At 43.6% G+C, this 10,772-nt stretch overlaps 1 long non-coding RNA gene across 1 annotated transcript; it reads right to left on the bottom strand.

Annotated features, from left to right (window-relative positions):
- Nucleotides 1–810: 810 nt before the first annotated feature.
- LOC108313227 lies at nt 811–9,615 on the bottom strand. Its single transcript, XR_005202332.1, has 2 exons — nt 9,122–9,615; nt 811–1,695 (listed from the first exon to the last, which is right to left on the bottom strand). It is a non-coding gene; the product is annotated as an uncharacterized LOC108313227 (long non-coding RNA).
- Between the last annotated feature and the right edge of the window lie 1,157 nt (nt 9,616–10,772).

Raw genomic sequence — 10,772 nt, 5'->3', positions numbered from 1 at the left:
CATATTATTTTCTCCCCTCCTCTCTGTGGTAGGTAGCTTCAAATTAGGGCCTGACCTCAGCCATCTCTGTTCTCTTTACTCAAGCACATGGGCCACTGCTTTGGGTTCCTACACCAATCAGATATCCACAAGCTCCCAGATACAGACACGAGCCTCGAAGGGGTAACATACCCGATTAGGCTTTGAGCCTAAAACACGTTACATGAAATTACCCGAGTCTTGCACGGTACTGTGATCTAACACATCACCAAGTCATGTACTTTGTTTCTAGTTTGCTATTGATCCATATGTACGGTGTCCTTAGGAGTCTGGAGGGAAGAGGGATGATTGGCTGAGGGCATGTGGGAAATCCTGGGTTCTCCAATAACCACATTTTACCCCAGCAATATTCTCTATAGTAAGATGGAGGTTGAAAATGTGTGGTGCTCTGTTAAATTTCCTAGTCATGGCTGGGTGTGGTGGCTCATGCCTGTAATCCCAGTACTTTGGGAGGCTAACGTGAGAGAATCAATTAAGCTCAGGAGGTCAAGATCAGCCTTGGCAACATAGTGAGCTCCTGTCTCTACTAAATATTTACAGGAGAGTGGCCTGAGCCTGTAGTCTCAGCTACTCAGGAGACTGAGGCGGGAGGATTGCTTGAGCTGGGAGATCAAGGCTGCAGTGACCTATGATTACGCCACTGCACTCCAGTGTGGGCAAGAGAGACCCTGTCTCAAAAAAAAAAAAATTTCCTAGTCTTTCATGCACATGTGTCGCTGCCTTGGCGTTTACAGCTTCACATTCCTCATTGCAGACTAATCCTTATTTGACAGAAATAAAAAAATTTACATTTTATTTTTTTGTAAAGGTGACAGCAGCAGCAATAACATGGGCATTCCGTAAATATTCTTTTGAATTAGGCCAGATCCTAAATATCCTGAAATAAACATGACATGTCACTATCTACTCCTTCAAGACAAAGATATGCTTTTTTCTTTCCTCACTTCAATAAGCTAGTCTACAAAGATGGACTTTTATTTATGCAATACTTTCAATACCATTCAACATATTGGACTCTTTTTTTCCTCTCTGTAAGTAGAATCTGATTTTGAAATCTAGAAGTGTGCCGACAAGAGCCAAGCTGTTCTAATTAGGTTACCTTTCACACTTACAAAAATGATACAAAGTTCTCTGAATATCATTCCAGAAATATTAACTAATACTTACCTATTTTCAGTCTCCTAAAGCTTTCAAACAGCTTAATATATGTTCACTCAGCACAACACTGCTGTTCCAACAACTATCCCATTTTACAAAACAAGGCAAAGAGAAGCAGAATAACTCTCCCTACGCCCCAGGAAAAAATACGACAGAGGCGCAGGGTAAGAGGGTTTCTGGGTCCCGGCCACCTGTTTCACATTGCTCTTTCGCCTTCTTTCTTCCTGGGCACGATGAGGCTCCTCTGATGGAAGGCAAGATGGCTGCCATCCTTCAGTTATCACAGTACTGTACCTTTAGAATGGACAGCATCAGCACTGTGATAACTGAGCCAGGGCAGCCTGTCAGTCACTGTGTCGGTAAACGGCATCCTTTCTGGTGGCTGCATTACTCTCTCTGAAGGCTCCCCATGAAGTGAAGGACTAAAAGATCCCCTTCTGGTTGGAGACGTGAGGAGGCAGAAGAAAAAGAAGGATCAGAGCCCAGCAAGTGGTGAGGCTGAAATATTAAAAGGCCCAGTTGAATTATATTAGAATGAAAGATGAACACATGACTTATACATATTAATGCGGATGAACAACTGCATGATTAGGTTTTTGCTCTGATAATACATCAAATATGCAGCAAGCTTCCAGCATCTTTCAGTCTAACTCTTTCATGCATGGATTCACTGACTATGCCTCCCTGACCTCAATCACTGATTATATATAGAGAGCGACTACTATGTTAGAAGGCCTCTTCTAGATGTTCAGGAAATAAAGATAAATAAGACATGATTCCTGTCTTCAAAGTGGTCATAAGCAAACATGACAATACTACTTCACATCTGCCAAACATTCAAAAATTTTCTACATGTTTTCTCATTTGGTTTTCACAAGAGCCCTACGGGGCTGGCAATGAATTATTCATTAATTCATCAAAAAAGGATTCTGGAAATAGGTTAGATATTATTACACCATTTCACAGATAGAAAAAAAAAAAACCTCAGAGAGGTTAGATGATTGACAAGAGATCATGTACAGTATTGCTAAGTTATGGTGAACCCATGCTCAGATCCATGTCAAATGAGTGAACCTAGTGCTTTTTTTTTTCCTACCCTACTCTAGCTGTCCAACTCCATCAACTGGATATTCAGTTTACACAAACAGGATTTCTAAACATTTACTTTTTATTTTTACTTTTCTCAGTAACTGAGATCATGAAGCAGAAACTAGTGGGGTTTTATAATTAAGAAGAAAAATGCACATTAGCAAAAAATGACATTCATTCCTCTTGTTCTGAGTGCCAAGAATGTACTCAAATTGGTAACATTGATATTTTATGTCAATTCTACACCTATAGTGATACTGATAACCTTCAGAATACATTTTTTAAAGTAATAACATATACACACATCACTTGCTTTTAAATTATCTATACCTTTGAGATGTACTCTGAAGTCATTTTAGGGATGATTCTTATTTTAATAAAAAGTACAAAAGATTCTGAAATTGGAATTCAGGCATCAGAATATCAACTTATTAAAACCATGATTCACTCGGGTTTTTCCATGTCAGTCATAAGGTTTCAAGTTATTTCGGTATGAGTGGAATTTGACAGATATTTGAAAAATAATTATGTTTTCATTAGGCATTTGCTCAATTTTGAAGACTCATTATATGCATATTAGATATTAGCACTGTACTTCAAATAAGTCAGATAGATGAATCAATTCTTTAAATCAGCGGAAGTCAGAAAATAAGAGCGTACAGTGAATATAACTCAACTATTAACTTTATGTACTATGAAAATGATCTTACCTTCAGAAAAGTAATATCCAATGAAACAATCCACCTACACAAAAATTTAAAACAACATTGTCTAAAGTGCAAAAATATCTAAAAATTAAGGAGGTCATCATCTAGGCCTCAGCCAACTGTAATACAGAGTTGAAACACGAGAGGGCAACGAAGATTTAAAAAAAAAAAAAATCACAGTTGGATACCATAACCTAAGGTTCCTGGAAATAGCTGCACATTTTCACCCAAATTATAAACATCTGTTACGTGAACAAAGATACTCTGATTATTTTGGAGTAAAATTTTAGATAGCTGTCCCACCTAAAAGGATAAGATTACCACCTAATATTTCTTGACTACAAATTCTGTCAGCTTTGGAAAAATGAATACTTACCCTGAAATACTCAAGGTTGGGTAAGTATGGAGACAAATAAATAACCCTGACATATTTGGTAGTTATTAGACTGTTCTTCACCAAAATAAATATTAGTGTGATTGAATGTCTAAATATGAAGTATTAAGATGAAGTAAATGTAATGTACTGCAAAGTTTAAATTCACTCTATTAGCTATCACCAAAATCCATACAACAACTAAACATTTTTGGTACAATAAGTAAAAGATACTTCCTTTTTCTCCTTATTTTTCTCTCATTGCATTTTTTTCTACCTAAATTAGAAAAAAGTAAAGCATCCATAATAACAAGCAGCAAATTGTCATTATTCTGTGAACAGTTAGTTAAAAGTAATATTCTCTCAGATTCTAAAGCAGTTTCAAGGAAGAAAAATTCAGAACACTATTTTTAAAATAATAAATGCTTCAAAAATGTGACTTGCTCTATCTTGAAAATTATGTTTATAAATGTGCATTTTTGAACATTTAAATTCATCAGAAATATTTCTTTTTCAACATGTTTCTTCTAAGAACTGAGCTGTTGAAATTTATAAACAAGTGACTACAAGAACTCATGCTACAGTAAGACAAAGTAACTGCATACTAAGAGAGAAAGAGAGAAAACAGTGACGTAAAGTGCTTTCCTCCAGGACCCAAACTGATCTTAAACTAGTTGTTTGATGTTAAAAATGATACAACTAGGAACAATTCTTCATCATGCATATACCAAATATTATCTACAAAATCAGGTACTTATAGAAAACTGGCATACCAAGGAACTTTTAAAATAATGTGGAGTACAAGGCCAGGCATGTTGGCTCATGCCTGTAATCTCAGCGCTTTAGGAGGCCGAGGCAGGAGGATTCCTTGAGCCCAAGAGTTCAAGACGAGCCTGGGCAACATAGTGGAACCCCATCTCTACAAAAAATAGTATTAGCAGGGTATGATGGCACAGGCCTGTAGTCCCAGCTGCTTTGGAGGCAGAGGTGGGAGGATTGCTTGAATATAAGAGGCCGAGGCTGCCATGACTGTACCACTGCACTCCAGCCTGGGTGACAAAATAAGACCCTTTCTCAATCAATCAACCAACAAATATAAGCACAAAAAACATGCTACATCTCTCTTATTTATAACCTAAAATGAAAATATTATTTTAAACCTTTAAATATCTGATTATATATTAAATAAATGAAGGTACCATAAGTTGCTGGCCATGTGAAATATTTGAAAATACTTTTAAACTATAGTGTATTTAAATCCACTGACCTTTTAACTAGTGTGATTTTACAATTTGAAAATCATCATCTAATTCTGTGATACTATATAAAATGTGCAAATTTGACCTCACTGAGATGTTATAAACACGTAAGCAAAAGTTGTTCGAATGTCAACTACTGCTTTGTCACAAGTGCACAGAATGTATACTTGCATTTTATTGCAAACTTTGCTATTTTGAATTTTTAAAAACTAATTTGTGTCAAAGATTAATGGGGGTGGCAGGTTACAGATTTTTTCTCTTTTGCGGAAAAAGACATTGGCAAAAAGGCAAGAAGAAGTCAAGGAACACTGCCCTGTGCAAAGTTAGCCCCTATTCTCGAAGAGAAGCATTAACTGGGGTGTCATCATTTTAACTGACTTTGAGCACTGGCGCCTAAATAATCTCATGCTGTATAACCTTAGCAGGTCCATGTGGAGGAAAAAAAAACCTATGGACAAGTAACACAAGAAGAATGAGCTTTCTCCCTCATGTTGACAAAGATTTTAGTCCAAAAAGGCTCCAGGAGACTAAAAATTTATAAATACATGGACTGGCCCATATATATTGTATTATACAGGACTCTCCCCTTCAAACATGTCCTCAGCACCATGTTTTTAGTCCAACTGTATACTCCAAAGTTAATTTACTTTCTGATTTTGCTCTAGATCACATTTCACCACTCTCACTCCCCAGATTTTAGATGTTATAGATTGCTCACAAGTCAGTTTTATATGCCAGCTAAGTTCAAAATGATCCACCCCTAGCTAAACATCTCTAAAAACCCTGATGGTCTCCAATTAATCCACGATTTCCTCATTACTGCAGCTCTGCCATTTAAAAATGCTGGGTCTCAGATTTTCAAATTCCCTTAATGGACAGCTCAAGGGGCCAATACCAAAGGCTTGCAATGCCCTCCAATTCTACAGCCTTGGGCTGTTCCAGGAACAAATTACATTCCACTTTCCTGCAGAGTCCACCCCTCTCGAAGCTTCTATTCCTACATCTGGAAAATGAACACATTTCTACTAGTAACACAGGCCACAGTGGTAGTGCATTCAGTAAGTACCGTATTGTATACTGTAATTTAATTTGGTGCTGTTTATACCTTATTTCTCAAGTCAACAGGTCTCTTTCTAAAGTCAGAAACTATTTTACTCATGTCCCTTCACAACACTTAGTGGTCATTTCCACAAAATGCTAGCTCAACAAATACTTGATTAATTGACAAACCTCTCCATTTCTCAGGGAGTCTCTAAATAGGTTATCAACACGAGTATGTTTAATTCCAGTCTCTGTTTATATGGTCTTAGGTAAGGTGTTGGGCAGTTTGGCATCTATAAAATAAAGGGATAGTACTGAATAGTCCCTAAGTTCTTCCAGTGAGATTTATGAATCTCATTAGACAAAACAAACCCCCCAAGACAGCACTACCTCTATTCATGTCAGCATTGTACTGTTTTTGGAGGAAAGGAGTCATCAACCTTGTGGGCCCAATTACCACCAGTGGAGCCCTGATGGAGGGTGGCGGGGGAGGCAGAAAGTAGATGAAGAAAAAAAAAAATAAATGGAAGTGAGTGACAGATGAGTAGAATCACTAAAATGCCACCAGGTGTCACAACTGTTATTTTGCCACACATTTTCTGGTATCTTTTGCTATGCCCAGGAGCCTTTTACAAAAGCAGCAATAGCCAGATATGTGGGTATCCAAATTTTCCCAGGACACCCCTGCTAGCCATTCTAGAACTCTGGACTTTTACACTTATCTCCCTATTGTAACAGTAATAATGTAATACCTGGGGTCCCCAATCAACACACGGAACACTGCAGTGGAAAATAGATAGCTCACAAACATGAAATAACAATATTTCGTACAGTTACCACTTTTGAAATTAAACCATAGGGCTAGGCACAGTGGCTCACGCCTATAATCCCAGCACTCTGGGAGGCCGAGGCGGGCAGAATACCTGAGCTTTGGAGTTCAAGACCAGCCTGGCCAACATGGTGAAACCCCACCTCTACTAATAATACAAAAAATCAGCAGGGCATGGTGGCGCATGCCTGTAGTCCCAGCTACTCTGAAGGCTGAGACAGGAGAATCACTTGAACCTGGGAGGTGGAGGTTGCAGTGAGCCAAGATCACATCACTGCTCTCCAGCCTGGACCACACAGTGAGAGAGAGAGACTTCATCTCAGGGTGGGGGGGGAAAAAAAAAAGGAAAGGAAATTAATCCACAGATGAAAAGGAGTGATGCAGGCCTGAGCTGTCCAATGTGGTATAATGCAAGCTACACACGTAATTTTCAATTCTCTAGTAGCCACATTAATAAACAGGCAGAATTAATAGTATATTCATTTAACCCAATATATCTAAATTATCATCATCTGAACATGCAATCAACATAAAATTGATGCGCTATTCTGTCTTTGAAATCTGAAGAGTACCTTGCACTTACACACCCCAATTCTAAATTTTCATTGGAAATACTTAATTTGTATTTAGATTTCAAAAAACTTAGTTTTAAAAGTAGATGCATACGCTCAAGTGTGTTTCCAAACATAAATAAGCTTTCCAATAACTAAACCAAGTTACCAATTTTTAAAATTAAATAAAATCTAAAATTGAGCTCTTTCTCACCCTTGCCATATTTCAGGTGGTTGGTTAATAGCCACGGGGCCAGTAGATACCATATTAGGGCAGGTGTCTTGTCTCTGTCACCTGGATTCTTTTAAACCTGAACCAGAGTAAAAGAAGTTACCCCATCAACCAGCAAGTCATCTTACAGCACCCACCAAGTGCTCAAATTATACCAAGTATTTTCTGCTCCACTTCCAATCCTTAAGTTGTCAACACTTCAGTACCGATCATTTATTAGGCAGCTCTTCCAAAAGACTGAGAAACTATTTTAGCTCAGAGAGGAAGGCAAATCTCAATTCAGGGACAGAATGGAGGCCCTGAGATTCAAAGACAACGGGTTAATTTCCAAGGTAAAGGTGGAAAATCCTGACATCTTTACTTCTTTGTCCAGGGTATCAGTCATCTACAAAAATTACAATTATTGTTTATGAGCCTCTCAACTTACATACAGCAGCTGTCACTGCATCCTCAGCTTCTCTGTCTTCCTTAAGTGCTCCCTCCTAGCTTCCTGAAACAACCTTCTCTGTCTAGAGCAGACTCTGCAGAGGAGCCCCTCTTTAATTCATATTCTGATAAGTGCTTGTTATTGTTGACATACCAAAACTTATGAATAATTCAATAAATGAATCTCGAACCAACCTATTTAATATTCATAAGTCTAGGTACCCAACTCTATCTAGAGAAAAGCTTTTCTGAAATACATGGGAAGTATCCCACAACCCTCCCCCAAAGGAACCAATTATGCACACCATACAGCCTTCTCTCCCTGCTCACTACCCATGTCAAAGTTCACTGTGTTCCTCCTGCAGCTGATTTAAAAGTTGATCTTTTCAAGGAGCTGGATTCCTAAGGTAGTTCTATTTTGAGCCTTCTTCCTGTTCTGAAGCTAAAGTTGGAAGGGCTTAGGTGGTGATGTCATGGAAGGGAGACTTTTGGTTTTTACAGGAGGGTCTTCTCTGGCAACTCTGGGGATGCTCAAATGGGGAAAACTTAGAGTATTACTTTTGATCTTTTTCCCCCTTCTTCCCTTTAGAGTATCAGCTATTCCTCAGCCAGCAAGAAAACAAGTTCAAATAAGCCTGCAAACAGATTTACATATTTTACATGCTAAACATCTAATAAATGAAAAGACTGAGAAAAAGAAAAATATCTCACTGCAAGGAAGAGAGGGTGACAACCTCCTTCTTCACCCCTCTCCCTAAATATCTATCATAGGACAAGGGGCAAAGAGAATGGGAGAGACAACTGGTAATAATAATAATAAAGGGTACATAGCTAGGAGCCTTGAAGAGGGAAACGCTTGGAATATTCAGGACAGAAGGAGACCCTTGGGTCCCTGTTCTTCCACTGTGTTCTCCTCCCTTTTGGAATGGTTAGACTTGGGGCTGGGTGTGTCTTCTGCTTGGGAGGCGTTTTTTGGCTCTGGAAAAGCAAAAGGGGCCAGGGTGGGGCCTGGAGAAAGAACGCCAGAGACAGGCTGTTTAGGCCTGGTTCTGGGTTAAGCTTAGGGGGAGAATAAAGGGGGCTATGGGAGGAGAGCAGATTCCATTAGAAGACCCAGAGGGGAATAAAAAACAGCGCACCAGGCGAAGGGGGTTCTCTCTCTCTCTCCCCCCCTCCCCCTCTCTATCTCTCAACCTAAGCCCAGGAGCTATTTGCTGATTGGTGGGGGCCATATCCAAAGGGAAGAGAAAATCCCAAAACATTTTCAGACCACAACTTGCCGGGGGAAAGGGTGGTGGGAGACAGGCATGTCGAATGAAATCAGCAGGTGAAAGCAATTTTTGGCCAATGCTGAGATTGGGGAGGGGAATAACCAAGAATCCTGGAGAGCAGGGGATTCCCTGGTTTCTCAGCTCACCTCTCCTCCAAAGCGGGGATAAGCACAGGTGTGGTCTTTCTCCAGGAAGGTGGCAGCTGGTGTGCGGGTAGCAGAGTGAGGGAAAGAATTCCTCGTACGGGAAGGCAGGGAGAAGCCCTGGGGTCAGCTGCGGCCAGAAGCCGGCGTCTCCGCCAAGTCCCCTCCCCCTGCCTGAAAACCGACCTGGACCGGCACATATTACAGCAACGCACCCCTCTCCCCAATAATGTTTCTAATAAAAGAAACAGACTCTCATGCCCATATAAAAAACCGCGAGCTCCAGCTGACGGAAATAAACAGGTGAGACCGGAGAGGAGCGGGAAAAGACTGGGAATGGGAGAACGAAGGGGGAGAAGGCGTTCCCGAACGTGCAGAGAAATCGAGGCTTCTCCGCCCTCCCTCCACCCTCCTCCTCTCCGGCCAGGGAGAATCTGCGTGGCGGGGTGCAAGCTAAAAACGCCACTGACGGACCCCTCTTCCCGCCCCGTGCCCGTTCTCCCTCCTACCCCAGACTCCAGCGTCCCAGCCTCGTGGTAGCGTCCGTTCTCCGGCGCCGCGCGGGGCTCGCCCTCTCTCCGGACCGCCGCCGCCGCCGCGGGGACTCCGGTCTTCCTCTCTCCTCCCTCCCTCCTCCTCCACTGCCGCCGCCGCCGCCGCCGCCGCCGCCTCCTCTTAGACTCCTCCCGCTGGATCTTTCATGTAAACAACATCCAGGCTCTATTTACAGTCGCCGCCGGACGGCGAGGGACCCACGCCAGCACCCTGGACGCGGGCGGGGGTGGGGGAAAAGCGAGTGCGCAACATTTACACACACACACACCCCGCCCCTCCGCGCCGCTCCCCTCCCGGAGGCCGAGCCGGGCGCCCGGGGCTCCCTGCGCCGCCACTGACACCCCAGCGAGGGCCGCGGGAAACCGCGGAAATGCCCATGGGCGAGGTCGCCCCGCTACCCCTAGGGAAAAACACTTGCGCGCGCTAACAACAACAAACCCAGCCCGGCAACACCCTTGAAGTCCGTCCTGTATGTGGAGGCCCGGCCCGCCCCGCGCCGCCGCCCCCGCGCCCCGCCGCCTACCCCGAGGTGGCGAACTACGTGCGGTCCCCCAAGGCGGCTGAAGGCAGGCGCTCGGCGCGGGGCAGGGGCGCGCCCTCGGCCCCCGGTGCCGCCCGGCCCTCCCCCAGACCCCTTTGCGGACGCTGAGCGGGCCGAGCCCCGCGGCTACGTGTGCGTGTGCGCCGCGGCCAGCCCCTCCGGAGCGGCTCCGTGCGCCCCACGGCTTTCCGCGCCCCCAGGCCGGCTCCGACGCGCCCGGATACTGGGCCGGGAGCGCAGCGGCAGCGCTCCACGGCGGCGCACGGGCGCGCACTCGGACGTCCACACTCCGCATCCCGAGCCCCGCGCGGCCGCACGCCGCTTGCCTCACGCCTCCCGCGGGCCGCGCGCCCCGCCGCCCCCGCGCCCGGCCGCCGCCCCCACACCCACCTGCGCCCCCTGGGGTCCCGGGCCCCCCTTCCTTTGTTCTTCCCGCTATTTGCATGAGGATTATCTAATGACGCAGCAAGGCTCGCCACAACGTGACCGTCGCCATTTTTCTGTTTTTATTCTATCTCTGCCATGTGATAGATGAGGGGGGGTTGGAAAAGCGAGAGA

Source organism: Cebus imitator, unplaced genomic scaffold (assembly GCF_001604975.1).
Source record: "Cebus imitator isolate Cc_AM_T3 unplaced genomic scaffold, Cebus_imitator-1.0 Scaffold135, whole genome shotgun sequence".
NCBI lineage: Eukaryota > Metazoa > Chordata > Mammalia > Primates > Cebidae > Cebus > Cebus imitator.
The sequence above is the reverse complement of the archived record's forward strand: the minus strand, read 5'-3'. Positions and strand labels throughout refer to the sequence as shown.